We start from the raw sequence: 17036 nt of genomic DNA, 5'->3' as shown, positions 1-17036 counted from the left end.
CAGTCATAAAGGCATTAATTAGGGCCGGCTTACTTCTTGCTTTAATGTGAAGTTTGCACCTGCTAGCCTAACATGACCCCCCTCTGCTTTGTGGGAGAGGGCTCCTGGTGTGTTAACACCTCTTGGGAGTCCCAGGTGCATGTTCCAGCACTTGCCCCTCTTTTCATTTGACGACAGCAGAGAACAGCAAGAAAGTGGTGCATGGAAAAGGGGAAGAGAACATGTATACACAAGTCCTCTTTCTAGTCTAAATGCCTTTCAGCTGTCATAGTTGTATTTTTTGTTCCTCTACTGCCAGTTGATCAGTACCATATGGTTGAGTTTTCATTAAAACTTTCAGTACCCTTCTAAAGCTCAGGTTTCTGCATTTGTATCATTCGCAACACTCAAGCTGTTTGAAGAGGCTGCAATGTTCACAATATACTAAAACAAGTTTAAACTATAACCATCAATAAAAAAAATGATAGACAATTTTGCCTTTCTAAGAGCCTGACGTTAATCGGGTGTTCCAGTTCGTCCTCTGGGGAGCATGAATAGTCCTTAAAACATTCCATAGAAAACTGTCCTTAAGATTTTGAGCTTTCATTGGAACCAAGTGTAAATTAATGTGTGCCAGTGGTGTTAAGGGAAAGGCCAGAGAGTCACTGTTCATCTTGTGTGTGTGTGTGTGTGCGCGCGTGCGTGCACCATGAATATGTACAGCAATTTTTTTTGTAATCTACACTATTATACGTGAGATACTTCCTCGAGGACTGTAAAGTGGTGTTCAAGAAAACGTTTCCAAAAACATGGCAGACCATTTACCGAAAAGAGCAAGTGTTGGAACAGCATACGTGTTAAAATGTAAGTGAATGGTGGTCTGATATGTAGCATATGTAATACTATACGGAGGGCAATCAACATTTCTAGCTAACTAGCTACTTGAATTCTCACCTACTTAAAATGATCGTGTAATCTCTATTTAAGCTCTGGTCATGCACTGAAGCTAATGTCAGCTTGCTATCGAGCTAAATATATCATATTTGTGAATGGAGCGTGCTCTCTTTACGTGACGTTAGGCTACATGTGCGTAGACTGCTCAAATGCTTTGGAAATGTGACGTTACACAGCACGAATTGCACTATTTGAGGGTTGATTTTTGTATGTTTTTGCAAATGTAAAAACTGTTCCGTCTTGGAGGTTACTAAGAGGGTCTTAAAGATAATCTAACCTCATACCCTCTCACCTTCTACAGTTCACTCTCTCTCTCACGGTCCCCACTGCTGCTGCGGTTACACAAACATCACTGGAGACTTAGTGTCTCTTTAGAAGACTTCTTGAGTTCATCCAGTTTTATCTATCAGAACCAGCTTCACTGGTAAAAATAGAAAGTGTGCTTTAGCTCTGTACCCAGACATGTCTGGATGTTATGAACATAAAGTCCAACTTGTGTTCAGTTTGCATTAGTTATACCAGCCCCTAATAGCAAGGTTACATTCTGAAATCATTTTTTTGAATGGCCATTTCATTCTCATAAGGGGACTGCATGCTGACAGTGAGGGCTACCATGAAAAACTGCTGTAAATGGAGACTGAGAGGGAAGCCAAACAAATCCTTCTTGTTCAATGTTGTTGGTGATGTCTAATTACACAATGAAAAGCACAATTAAAACCTCATTTGGATCCCTCAATCCTGCTGCGTAAACCGCTAATGGTAAATTAACTGTACTTTTATTGCGCTTTTCTAGTCTTCTGACCACTCAAAGCGCTTTAACACTAAATGTCATCATTCACTCATTCATACACTGACAGGGGCTACCATGCAAGATGCCACCAGGATCTGTCGAATCATTGACACCCAGTCACACACCGTAGGCACAGCTTTCGGTAGCAATTTGGGGTTAAGTGTCTTGCTCAAGGACACATCGACATGGACTAGCAGGGGTGCCCAATACGCCGTAAAGTTTCGTGACTGCATCTTGCCGGTTACGACGCTTTCACAGTGATATTTGTCCACAGACATAAGAACTCCTACCCCAGGACTCAAAACCTCTTCTGTGGAAGTTCCCGCTACAGTATGTCTCCAGGACCACATTTTGCAATGATAATGCACAGACTCACAAGGTGAAAACACCAGCGGCGCTGTCGCGACTGGTAATAAATGTGGGACCCTCCCCAACTAAAGTCTACCCTCCTTTCAGCAACAAGCATCAAACCAACATGTACAGTTGATATTATGGATAAGTATTTATAAGTCAAAGGGCACATGTGAAAAGGGCTTGACTACATTTACTGTGAGGAACACCACATACATCAACACAGAAATATAATATATTGATAGTTTAAATCCCACTGTTGATGACATGATATGTACAGGACTCATCTTTATCCGATTGCCAATGTGATGGGGGGTCCTTTTCGCCAAAATATTCTCTGTCTATACTCTAGTCCAGCGGTTCCCAAACTTTTTAGGCCGCGCACCCCCTTCTACATCCCGACTGGGTTCGCGCACCCCCCCCCCCCTTAATAAAATTTTAAAAAAAAGCAACAGAGCCTTTTAAGCCTTCATAGCCGCATAAGAATCGGACCAATGAGTGAACAGTTTGCTCGCGCGTGGCATTTGTTTACAAGATTTAGTCCGCTGTTAAATGTTGCAGTGTGAACACAAACCGAACAAAGGAGCAACTGCAACATTGTATCATATTAATCCCTGAATCGGAACAAAGCAAACGAACTGAAGGTGTGAAAACGCCCTGAAACACTGCAACAAAGTTTCAATAACTTTCAGTGACACAAGGCGTCACTTTTAAAGAGCAATACGGATGCGAGGACACACGCACAGGCTCAGAGGCAGATTATCACATTTAATTTACAATTAATGACCGACTAATGTAGCCAGGATGTCTTCGGACAAAGCATCGATGCGGCGCGACACAGTGTTGTTGGACACCGGGATCATGTCCAACTCTTTTGCTTCTTTCTCCCCAATCATACATTCCACCATCTCTCTGGCAGCTGGCAAGCTCACGTCTTCTGCGATTGTGTGCGGTAGCCCCTTTCTCGCTATTCTGTAACCAGATATGAAGCCCGTAGTGCGTCATTTATAAACCCAACACACGAATGAGACTGCAGTTGTTTTTGGCTGTTTTGTAACTCCTCCAATTTCGATATAAACAATGTAAGGGGCTTTTGACTTGCACTGGCATGCTTGGTGTTCAGGTGGCGACGTAAATAAGAGCTTCAGACTGTTAGCCAGAACCTCACTGCACACCACGCACTGTGGCTTTGGGGAATCTGCGTTGCCAATCCAAGTGAAGCCCAGACACACATACTTTTCATCATATGTCCTCTTTTTTTTCCCAGTCTGATGCTCACTCTCGTTTCCTCTTTTTCACCTTGACTCCGCGATGGGCCGATGTGCTCCCGATTTGTCTGTGCTGCACCTCTCCGTTCCCCTCGCCTCCGATTCCTCTCTCTCTCTCTCTCTCTGTCCCTCTCCTCTTTTACGACTGATAGCTTCAGATGTCCCACCTGACAGTTTTTTAATTAAAATTACATTTTTTTTTAATATTTAATATTATTACACCATCAGACCGCCATTACACTTTTCCTCTCGCGCACCCCCAGGGGTGCGCGCACCCCACTTTGGGAATCCCTGCTCTAGTCTATGGTGATATGATGTCACCTAGTGAATAGGATGAAGTAATGCAGCCACCACTGACACAGCCTCACTGGTAACTCTCACATGCGGGCTTCAGGCAGCGTCTCCGAGATGAACTTCACATTATTACAAGTTTTCTGAAATTTAAATGTGCAGTATAAATTGCTCCCGTAGCTGTGCCTACGGTGTAGATAGAATCTGAATTGTAAGTCGCTTTGGATAAAAGCATCTGCTAAATGACTTATGTGCCAATTTGCATTTGATAAAGCTAGTTTCAGAATTCTTGTTGCATTTTGTTGACATAGTGTCAAATGTTTTCATTGAGAACTTTTTTTGATATCTCTTGGTATCACTCCATAAATCATAACACCGTTAATGGCCATGAAATATACATTTTTGCAATGTTTTTATGGATAAAATGTTATATTAATCAGGCTATGAGTGATATATAAACAAACAAACTTAAAAGAATATAGAGAGCAATGAATCTGGGAAGTTTGGAGAATGTAAGTGCTACTGAAGTGGAGATTCCTGGCTCAGTCTGAGAAAAAGGCCTTTAAACATTTATTGTAAAGGTATATGCATTTTGTAAGACAGGTCAATAGGGTAAAGAAATGTTAACTAATATATATCAGCAGTTGATTACTTAACCTAGCTTTTGCTGAATTTAGGATAAATCAACAGATGCAAATTGACAAAGTAGTGGAGGCTTTCACCTTCGCCATCTTGGAAGCAGAAAATCCAAATGTGAGAAACGTGACAGAAGCCTGGTTGTAAGTCAATGCAATCAGCATTCACCGTGGCTGAGTATGATAGGCTGAGACACCGGCCAATCAAGCAAAGAAAACCAGAAGTTTTAAGCCTCAATATCTCCTAAATGGTTAAATAATTCTCAAAAGAACTACGTGGACGTTTCTCCAACGATCAATAAATGTCTGTTATAAGAATTTCAACGTCTATTAAAACTTCGCTTTAACGTATAAAATGTCAGTGTTCTGTTATTAAAAAAAATAAATCACAACAATATTAGCCTTGGCAAATGATTTTGCTAGCTAGTCTACAACTGTTATCTTGTGTTTGAATTATGAAAATGTATAATGATATTGTCCATTTGTCTTGATCATTGTAGTTAACTTATGATACCTTTATTCCTAGCATGGCCATCTTTAGAGTATATAACAAAAGAGAAGCAGACTATAAACTATCAAATACGCTAACCTATCTAAAGTCTAGCAAGGCTAGACTTGCCTGGATATTGAACCTTTTTAATATATGCCCTTGCTTCTGTTTTGTTTTGTGCAGGGTATCTGTAAAATATTTGACCAGTTAATTTCGTTACCCACATCCCCATTTGCACAAACCGACAACTCGACCCATTGTTCATTGTCCTTTAGCCCTACAGTGCCACGTTCTACCGCCTTGGATCGTAGATGTCTCTGAACACTTGCCTCAATAAAACACTCATCACTGGAATTCTCAAATTGTTAACATAGTGTTCCTATACACTGAAGTATTGAAATTTACGCAGGAGTCAAAAATTAAGTTTCTACTTCATTCTTTTGTTTTGTTCATTTAAAAAAAAATCTAAACAGATAGTGGACTTCACTATGAACACATTCGCAAAGATTGTGTGTCCGTCTTTTCTCTTCCAAAATGTTTATGCTGCATTCCATATCCTATTTTATACAGGATAAGAGATTGTGTGCATCGTTGGGGTGACTGTGGTTCAGTGGTAGAGCAGGGTCGTCCTTCAAGCAGAGCATCTGCGGTTTGATCCCCGGCTCCGCTAGTCCATGTCGATGTCTCCGTGGGCAAGACACTTAACCCCAAATTGCTCCCACAGGCTGTTTCTGTGGTGCAGGGGTCAACGTTTTTCAGGCCAAGGACCCCCAAACTGATAGAGAGAGATATAGCAGGGACCCCCGACTATATATATTGTATAAAATTGTGTTTTATGTTAAATGGGCCTAGTACCGTGAATACCTCTTTATTGTGCATTCAATACTAAGCTATTCAAATAATATACAGGTTCATGTTCTCATTTTAAACAGGTACAGTGAGTAGGGTGGCCGTGCAACTGCCATTTATAACCACACCTTGTCAGCTGATACCAATATCAACATTGTCTGTTAATTGCATGATAATCATTCATACAAGCTATTCAAATTGATGTTTTCATTTTAAACATAAATGTGGAAACGAAAAATGAGTGATGGCCCATTAGTGCCACTGCCATGCATAAACATACCAGTTATATTTCATACAATACTGAACTATTAAAATAATGGATAGTCATGTTTAGAGAAAAAAAACATTTTTTAATTGTCTAATCAACCAAAAAGTTCGCGACCCCCTGTTGAAGACCATGGTGTATGAATGCGTTATGAATGTTAGATAGTACTGATGAGCATGTGGCACCTTGCATGGTAGCCCCTGTCATCAATGGCTGAATGACGACATGTAATTCTTAAAACTATTCCATTACACTCCATTATTTTTGTTATTTGTATTTTTTCATGTTAAGGACACAAGTAATGTTTTAAAAATATTTTTATTGGAATGCCGGCATTTAAATGCACGCTTATTTAGTTATGGAGTTGGACCTGATGATGAAATGTTCCCCTGTGTGCATTTTAAAGAAGGACCAGTGCTGTTTAAAAATACGCATTTCCCATAGGTAACAGTGGTAAATATATATACGGAGGTATATTAGTGATTTGAACAAATGGCAAAAGCCCCTTTTAGATGATTTTGAAATAAAGTATATTTTATTTCTAAATCCTTGTTATCATTGACTGTCTCGAAAGTCAAAGTTTGATGGTGGACATCAATTATTAATATCTTGGTTCATTAAAGTGTGTAACAAACTGGCTTCAAATGGATTTTACAACTGAACCCGATTCCACCTTAAAATCACTGTTGATTACTAGACTGATTTCTTTCAGAAATCCTTCACATTACCGACAACCAAAGAGCAGCAGACGAGTTAAGCTAATTAGAGGACTCGGAAATGTCTGCAACAGGCGAGCAACCTGTCCAATTCAGTTGATGCCGGTAATGTACGTATTATTTCACTGAACAATGAAAAAGAAGCAATTGGTGAGTAAGACTTTGTGCTCTTTTCGCCGATCAAAAGAAGTAGTGCTGTGACCCCACCTCGGCAGCTGTCCTCAAGCATCTCACCTGTTGATAGCCCTTCATGGTCAAGCAGCCCCATGTCCTCTCAACCATCTCCACGCCCACAAATAAAGAAACTGACCTGAAGCCTTTGCTGTCTACAGTTGTGAGTAGGAAGAGGCCCTCGCCATCTGACAGACGGCAGTTTGTGAGAGCGTTCGTCGATGAAATGAGAACGTACAAAGCTAACCCCAGAAGCGCACAATGCTTCATCATCACCAGAATTGTGATAAGACAATACCCAAAATCCTTTGCTGATACATGGATGATGGCAAGACAATGATTGGTGGAGGCTATTAATCACTTCTGAGCCAGGTTAAGTATGCATAGAGCACTTTAACAGGAACAACACCCTTGCTCGACAGAGCATTAAAGGATGCTGTGCTATGGGTGCACAAGATGGCAGCCAGAGCTACCACCTGAGGAAACAGATAGCCTTGAAGGTTTGAGACAAAAGATGACATCTTTAGACATTCATTTTTGGCGGGTGCATGAAGGGAGGAAATACACAATTTGATGGAGAACACAAATCGATCACTGCAACACCAGCCGCCCCTCTGGAGGACATTAAAAGTCAGTGGCCTACTTGCTTCTGCCGAGGAGCATGTGTGCACACTTTGAACTGCTCACAGACATTTACATCCTGAGAATAATGGAGGCATTTCCTGAAGACCAGGGCAGAATCATCTCGGAATACTTCAAGGCAAATCCCAGCAACGATGAAGTGAAGAAGGTCCTCTCCCACAAACGGTATAACATTCCCCGATATTCTGGATCTACTGATGCCCTCATCTTGCAGGCAGATGAGTCTTTATTTCAGATAAGCCTTTGGAAGTATTTAATGAGTAAACATAATGAGTGGACCATAGTCTATCTTTTACAATAATTTTCATAAAAGTGAAATTAATGGCAACCATAGTTAAAACATTGTTGAATTGTATTAATATGAACTTAGAACTGCAATGATTTTTGTCTCCTATACAGATGTCAGGTACAGCAGCAACTGTGAAGACATCCCTTGCCATTCCTGATAGCCCTCGGTTGATCATTCTAGGGAAGCCCCACAGCTATAGTGAGTTCAGTTGTCGTGATTTTTTTCTTATATACTGTATATAATACACACACACCTTTACATTTTTGTAAATAGATGTAAGAGCCAGAAGCTTATTAGTGAATTGGAATTTCCGGAGTATTAAGTTTAATTTCTGACATATTGAAAAGCATTTATGTTGATGACTGACACTCTCCTTTTTTCCTGATTTAATGACGTCATGACAGCAGCCGGTGCAAAAACCCGAAGAGCTTCTTTAGACACGGGAGCATATAGTTTTTCTACCGTGTGACAGTGTATATTATTTGTGTATTTAGTTAACGCTTTGTTGCGTAAAATAAAGACAAAACGAAAAGAATCAAACGATCTCCTGTCATTCACGTAAGGAAATGAAGTCACTGTGTCTGCAGCTCATTTGCGGCTTAAGTAAAAACTGACAACAAACATCCCCCCCCAAAAAGATAAATGAGGACATAATACTCAAACTTATCGAGTCAAAGACGGTACACATTGTTCCAATCTTACTGTTTTGATGTAGGGATAGCCCTCCATGTAACTTAGTTATTGTTGATACGGTAGTTAATTACATTTTTTGATAAAAGATGTGACATGTTGTAATGTGTGTTTCAACTGATTAAAAATGGGTCTTTGTAATTTACAGTCACAAAAAAAGGAACTCCAGGAAGCTTGTGACACCCTGGGTGTGTCCTCAGAGGGGTCCATAGCAGATATGATAAACAGGCTTCAGGAACTATTTAACTTCAAGGATGTAAACCCAAAGCTGTTTGTGAAACTGCAGAAAGCTGGTGGTGAGATATAGTTTGTTCATTATTTTTTACCTTTCTGTTATATTCTGTAGGTGGTGTCCTTCACTTTTCCTGTTTGCATGGCGTTGTCTACTACCTCAACAGTCACTTCTGGACGGAGTCAGCAAGAGATCACACTGACGGGCTGCTGAGTTTCAAACACTTTCCCACCTGTTACATTTCCGATGTAGCTGGACAGGTTGCTCGCCACACTAACAACCGCACCAAACAGCTATTTTTCCAACCTCATGATGGAAGACTCTGTGCCCCAACTTCCGATAATCTAAAACTGGTGGCGAGAAGGATTTGCGGGTTGATATGCAGTGGGTGAAGAACCTGAGGTCCCCATTCCCACTGCAGGAAACGCCGGATAGCGACGGGATGGCAGCAAGTCATCCAATCACAGGGACGTGTGAATGATACTTCCTGTATGATAGATTCCACCAAAAAAAATCAGAAACGTCCAGAAGAGAAGTTGAGAAGCCTCAACATCTGCCCCACCTTACGGAGAGAAGTAAACTCATCCGTTGCAGACCACTTCCAATCGGGAACATTTTAAACAAACTCTTAGGGTGCTGATCGACCTGCATAACAACAAAATCAACAGGACTTTTAAAACAAACGGAAAACATGTGCAACACAGTTGTATATCGGTCTGCAGTCTGCTGGTAAGTTTGATGAGTTTGATAAAACATAATGATTATAAAATAATATCTAATGTGCCATAACTTACAACTGTACCTAATCTTGTCTGTGTGGCCCAAACTGGTGGACATAAAATCATACTTTTTGATAATTCATCCTTGTTTCTTTGTTATTTTGTCAGAGGGAAAGGCAAATCCTCTGCCTCGTTCGGTGGACAATCTTAACATCAAACCTGACAACACCAAGTCCTCATTCATAGCACAATCATATGCAGTCAGTGAAAAGGACAAGGTAAGTAAAGATGTGTGCTATTTCACATTTGTCTTGAATCAAGTTATACATTACAGTTATGATTTTGTTAATATGTGTATTAAGGTTTGTGTATTAAGGTAAAGTTATTATTATTACATTCAATTATGCAGAAACAGCAATATCCCACTTAGACAATTAACTTTAAGTTATGTCAGTCGAGCTAAAGGTTTTTCATGTGTTTTGGAATGTAGTTATGACAGATTTATTTCCCTTGTAGGTGTTTGACTTCAAAGCCAAACGGATCCAAATCTATGATTCACTGATGCTTTACCCTAAGATCAATGATCCTGACATGGACCTCCTCAGGTAAAGGGAGAGTCACAGAACATTCAGCATTTATCATATCTTGGTAAGCTGATGTGACAATATGGTCACAAAAAACTAGTGTCACTTTTTTCTTTTGTAGAAATGCCTTGAGATGTTGTGGTGGCCTTTAAGGTTGGACTGTCACATGTCCTCCACAGTGGAAGTAGCAGGACTGTGTTAATTGTGGAGTTTGTGTGTTCTGTAAGTTGCCTGTTCTGTGAGCTGCTTGTCTTCCTGTTCAGTGCATGGGTGGTCTGTGGGGTTGATTAAAGTCAATTGTTTCCAACTAGGCCGCTGAAAATGAAGTGGAAAGTCTTGAGGTCACTGGGGAGGCTCTCACTCTCAACCAATGCAAGACTCTTCGTCTGCACCATGCAGCCCACATGATTAAAAATGTGAATGCTGAGGTGAGACTAATAGATCCCTTATTATCTTAAAATATATAATGGTAGTAAGTGAAATGCTGGGATTACACCAAAGGTCTTTCTTACACAGGGCTTCCCACTTACTGCGGAAGAAATGAAGATGAATGTCAGTGAAAGTAGACTACAGGAAGCAGAAGCAAAAAAGACACCAGCGGCCTGGCCTGGAAAAAAAAAGTCATGTTTGTTCTAGCGAGCAAATGGGACAACCAGGTATGTACAACATGAGTGGCAACTCAACTCTATTTTATTTATATAGCACACAACACAGTTGAAAAGTTCAGTTTTATGTAAGTAACTTATGATTAGAGGGAAAATACATTTTGGAATATTTGCAATTGACGAACCTGCTAGTAATTAAAAATGATTGTGGAATATTGGAAGTTGTCCCACCTCTGTTTTTTCCATGACCACATAAAGAACTACCAATGGGTTCAATGCTCAACTTGCAAAAATTGGCTGCATTTTGAGTGTGCTGGTGTGAAAGGTGACTGGACTTCAAAGGATTTCTTTTGCAGATGCAACATTGTCCCAGATGTGTAAGAATCATCTCATTCATTCGTTGATTGATATAAAAGTGACAATTGTTTGTTGCGTTTGATATAAATTAGGGAAGAATTTCCCTTAATGTCCAATCATTTTCAGTTTTATGTTCAATATTAAAGTATCATATTTACCGTACTTTCCAGACGATAAGCCGCTACTTTTTTCCCCCCACGCTTTGCGACTGCGGCTTATAAAACGGTGTGGCTTATGTGTGGATTTTTCGTAGCTTTGCACCTTTGACCTACCTCTCACTAGGACTGTTAACAAAAAAGGTTGAACGGCAAGATGCTTTTAACAGTACTAAAGTTGTCTTCTTCTCTGATCATAACATGTCCGACTCGCGAGCTTCTAACATTACCGCCAATGGCGAAATGCTAACCGCGTTTAGCATTAGCGAATATAATATATCTTCGTACATCTTTTCATCAGCTGGACTCTACAAGAAGGAAGGTCATCGTGCCTCGGGGGACTAAACATGCTTACAGGCAGGCCCAGGGAACCCATCACCATCCTGGCCTTCCTCAGCACGGCTGGTGAGGATGTCCGTCCTTTCATCATCTACAAGGGGGGATATCCAGGGGGCCCCTATAACAAGGAAGGGGTTCCCTATGCCCTGGGACCACAACTAAGCCTGCCTGCTAAGGGACACCACTACCTTCCCTACTAGTCAGCGCATACCCATTTTGCATTTTAATTCACGAGTCAATCAGAATGTAACTGTTGTGACACATAAACATTATTATGAGTATGTATTTTAGTGGTGTACGTGTCACTGGGCATGATGAGGACTCAAACGCAGACAGTCGGGTGTAGTGAAAAAAGTTTTTAATGATTAACCAAAAACAAAACAGGGAATCCAAGGACAAAACCCGGCAGGAAAAGGCAGAACAGGCAGACTGGAAAACCGGGAACAGGACAAGCAGAGCAGGGCAGGTAGGTAGGAAACAAACAATGATCTGGCAGTGGTTGTGTGTGAGGCAGGGGTTTAAATAGTGAAGGAGGCAGAGTGAGCAGGTGAGCGTAATTAACTGATGAGGTGAGTGTGACTGCCAGGTGCACTGAATGAACTGATTAGGTGAGTGAGGAGCTACAGAAAGAAACACAGAACACACAGGGCAAAGTCTGATCGTTACAGTAAGAATAAAATATGATTATTATTTCAGAGCCTTCAACATCGGCTGCAGGTCCTGGCCTCTGTGGGTCCCAAACTCCTTCCTCTCCCTCCCACTGTAAATGCTTTAAATAATATGAAAAAACAAAAACAATAACATGATGGTGACATTAGCCATGATGAAGACTAAACAAAGCATGGTTATGCTTTTTCTGTTATTTATACAGCCTCCCAACCTGCAGAGACCAGACCATCATCCAGCTCCTCGTTTGCTGGACCCGCAACATCCACCGGTAGTGTCCTTAATGTAAACGTTCATTCTATGCCAACCCATGAAAATCTGATAATTTTGTTTAATTCACAGTGAAAAAAAATTCTGTTGATAGGTCACACTCCTGAAGAGATGGAGCCGACAGTTTGGGAGTGTGGCCGTGCCGGGAACCTGACCCTCCCGAGAGCTCAGAGGGATAGGTGTCGTGGGTCCAGTGTGACAGCTGCCACACATGGTATCACACTGTGTGTGTGTGTGTGTGAGCTGGAACGAGGAGCTGGATGATGACGAGGATTATATTAAATATCATTTGTGTGCTGATTTTTTATTTTGTTTTCGTCTCGTTTGTTTTTAAATAAATATTTGCATTATCTTTTCAATCATTTGCACAAGTAATTTGTCGTTCACTTTAACAATCATCACAATCATGAATACTTGTGTTTTTAGTTGTAATATAACTCTTACTCTGCAATGTGTGTTATGATAGTAATTGTTATATACAATATATGTGTACATAATTGTTAAATTCCATGCATCAGCTGGTGATTTGCCAGTGATTGACATGAAAAGTTTAACAAAACATCCAGCAGATGGTTGTATAGTGCTGGGCGGTATACCTTTTCCCATATGATATCAATTTTTCACACCGTCCTACCGGTGCATAGCCAAAACAACTGCTGTCACTCTTCAACAGGCAGCAGTAAATATTGTTCGCCGCTATGAGCGCTTGAGTCGGATCTATCTATCTATCTAGATAGATAGATAGATAGATAGATAGATAGATAGATATAGCATCAAAACACAAGGTGTGATCCACCCTCCTGGTCTTAGTGAGGACTCGAGCTGCAGCAGTCACACTACCGGCCTCCACCGCTCTGTCTGTTGGGGGTCCCTAAGCTCCTGAAAGTAGGGTATTATTTACTACACTGTGAAGCTGACTGTTTGAATGTATTCCCAGTCACAAAGAACACCCACTGCATCCGTGTTATGTTAGGTTTGGTCTGGCTGCAGTACCCACCATCACCCCTTAATGACAATTTTCTACTTCTCAAATTTATTGAATGAAAAGATGGTGCAGTTTGAACCTGAGATAGTACAGTATGCCAACACAAAAAAAACAAGTGGCGATGCTAGAGAGGGAAATATTCCCTTTTACACTCAATTAGCTGCATTTGAATTGAAAACCAAAAAGTGCATCTTATGGACACAAGGTAATACAACGTACATAAAAAATTCAGTCACTTCAGCCTTTTTTAACAGACTCAAAAGTGAAATTGGAAAGAAAATGAAGCGGCACTCACTTCAACCTTAGGTGTAACACTGACATAGATCCGAGTCTAATAGGAGAACTGGGGATGTTTTTTGCTCCTGACAAGAGTCTCAAAGTCTGGAGTTATAGTAGACAAGGCAACTCTGAGGTCATGCTCAATGTCCAGTCTATTTCTGTGTTTTGTCTTCAGCTGAACCAGAGCTGAGAATAGGTAGTGCTGAATGGTAGGAGTATTTTTACTGCTTGAGTGGCAAGGGAAGGATACTTATTAACACAAAAATAACTAATAATTCGATTTTACGACAGAAAAAAGGAGGGACTCTCAAAAAAATGGAAATTTGATAAATAAATAATGTGGTAATAAAATAAATACATTCAAAATAATAAGTTTCAAATTAAATAAACTGCAAATAAAATTTAAATAAAGTGCAAATGAAAACATAGCCTTATAATCTGCGAATTATATGCGTCAGCAGTCTTCATTGTTACATGGCAGAACCAGAAGTTGCTCTTCATATCTGTGACAAATGAACAATCACAACAGTCCACACACTGGGCTCTCGGCTCTGCCTCGTTACCTCCGTTCACAAAGCCGTACTTAATGTAGTGAGGATTCATTTTTCGTTTTAAATACTCCATAACTTTCGCTACAGGCTAGCGGCTGGCTGAGTGTCTTCAATTGATAATGTTACGGGTCCCAGGAATGGTACCACAGCAACAAAATGAATATCCTGTAGGACACAGGTAAAGTTCAGCAGAAATCAAGACACGAGCCGTCCAGATTACATCTTTACTTCAAAAACAACATTCAATGTAACACCACTGTGTGTGTTGCAGCATTCTCTATTACAGTCTCATACTGTCTCTGAAATGTACAAGTGTCAAACTGTCTGGTTATCTTACAATTCTTGACAAAAATGTATTCACCACAACTAGCAGAATACATATTCAGTGTACTTCTCTCAGTATTCCACGATACTCAACATAAAGTCCACTTAATCACCTGTAACGAGTGATTTAGGGCAACTGTAAAGATACAGTGCAATTTACAGCAATTCTCAACTGTATTTATAACACGCTATATTAGCTGTCTGAAAATAGATTTGACCTTGACACTTATGATGGAGCTGCATATCACACAGATACAAAACAAGTTCACTCAAGAACGTTTTAAACAGGAGCATGTGTAGCTTTAAGCTCCATAACTGTCAGTAACCATTCACTAATGTGCAATTCTGTCTTTATCCCTGTTCTAAAACGCAAGGCACTTGTTCTGAACTAACAGTACTCACATTGTACACACGTGCTTTAAACTCATCTTCAGTGTCGTAAACAAAACTCAATCTACAACATTCAGTTTTCCTACATTCACAACTGAAACATATTAACACTTTCTGTAACTAACAGCAGTGTGAGAGCCCAAATCATTACTGTCTGAAAGTAGATAACGTTAGCGGCATCTCTGCAAGACAACATTCAGGTAAAACAACCCGCGTAGAGCAGCAAGCAGCTAGCTTACCTACTAAGGCTAACTTTGCGGCTCGAGACCGTCGGGAGATTTCTAAACTACATATTTACACTTTCACGCCCACAATAACTTCACAAAGCCTTACAAAATCAGCGTCCACATACAGTATTGTACGTGCCCACGATGAGCGCCACCTAGAGGGCCGCAAAAAACTTTGGTTAAGAATCACTGCTCGACAGGCAGCACTACAGACCTGCTCAGTCCCCAGTTCAACAGCTACAGGTCAGTTACTGTGCCAAATTAAAAGTCCTATCAGCCTGTCCAGTGTGGGGGACTGGCCTAACTGGAACACAACTGGTTCGCAGGTGTTGATTCTTGTTTGCGTTAATCTAACCATATTGATCGTCCTCCTGTGAGGATTTGTGTCTAACTCTGCTGTATTTCCCTCAGTAGTGTCCTCCTACGAGTCCCGCCCACTGCCGTGCCTCTCTCCGCAGGCACAGCTGTGCCTCATCTCCTGTGATCGTCTCCAGCTGACATAAATATGCCTGTCTCATCCCAGTTGTCAGTCCGTCCGTTTACCAACCTGGTTTTCTGACCCGGGAGTTGTCCGTTTTGTCTCTCTGTGAGATTCCTTTACGAACAATCCGTTTTTGTGTTCAACTTACCTGCCGTCCAGTGTCGAGCCTCGGGTTTTCACCTGCACGAAGAAGCCTTCCGGTTCGTTTCTCGGAGATCAACTGTGAAGGCTTGGCTATCCTGTGTCGAGCCTCGGGTATCACACAGTTGATCCAGCCTGCCTGCCAGCCATTTTCCGGCGCGGAGCGCGTAGAGATGCCGCCTTTTGACTTTATCTATTTCCTGTCTTTTCCTCTGCCTGAGAGAAATAAAGAATCTTGGTATTTGAAATGGAACTCTGCTGTCCTGAGTCTGCATTTGGGTCCATGAACACACCACATCATAACACCCCCACTGGTGCAAACTAACTCACTGTATGAAGGCAAATGAATGTCAAAATCCGCAAGCACAAATTACATCCACGAGCGTGTAGAGGTCCTGCACATGCAAAACAAACAGCTTAGCACGTATATTACTTTGGCAAGCGCTTTCACATCACTGCGAGCAGAATATATCTGCTTGCGTCAGTAATATTGGAGCCTGCGGGGACAAATCCATGCTTTGTGCGCAAGTGGCGTCCCCTAGACCAGGGGTTCTTAACCTTTTGACCTCTGGGCCCAACTTTTCAAGTACAAAGTGTCCCGTGGCCCATTCAAATATTAACACCATTAGTTTAACGAATTGATCTCACTAAAATGGCTGTAGCTTCTGAACCACTCTGACTATATGCATCAAAAGTGTCAGAAAACCTGTAGGTCATACAGAAACAGAGCAGTGGCACTCCCTACTCGCTGTACCTTGCACATGTTTAAAATAAAAACATGAATATATGAACCTGTTTATTATTTGAATAGCTTAGTATTGAATGCACAATAAAGAGGTATGTTTATACACGGTACTAGGCCCAGTTTAATATAAAACACAATATATATAGTCGGGGGTCCCTGCTCCATCTCTCTATCAGTTTGGGGGTCCTTGGCCTGAAAAACGTTGAAGACCCCTGAATGAGAGGTTGAATATAGGCCTTTGCCTGAAGAGTGTCCCGCTTCAATAAAATAATTAATATTTTCAACCTTCCATGACCTGGATGTGAACAATAGTGTTGTGTGCAGTCTTTCAGTAGCCTCGGCATTATTTCCAGTATTACCATCATTTATATAACCGTTATGGCGACGGTCCAGGAGGGAAGTGATTCACACTGGGTAAGGCCGCCCTCTGCTGGGCGGCACGAGCTGACATGCATGATTATTCAACAATAATATGTTGCAAAAGATAACAACTCAAGACGAAAAACGACAGAAGAACCCACTGTCCCACAATGCACAATGTGTGCTCTAGCTGTGATTAAGACGACTGGACTCAATGAAAACAATACACATAATATAATACTGGGG

This window comes from Melanostigma gelatinosum (assembly GCF_949748355.1).
Source record: "Melanostigma gelatinosum genome assembly, chromosome: 16".
Classification (NCBI taxonomy): domain Eukaryota; kingdom Metazoa; phylum Chordata; class Actinopteri; order Perciformes; family Zoarcidae; genus Melanostigma; species Melanostigma gelatinosum.
The sequence above is the reverse complement of the archived record's forward strand: the minus strand, read 5'-3'. Positions refer to the sequence as shown.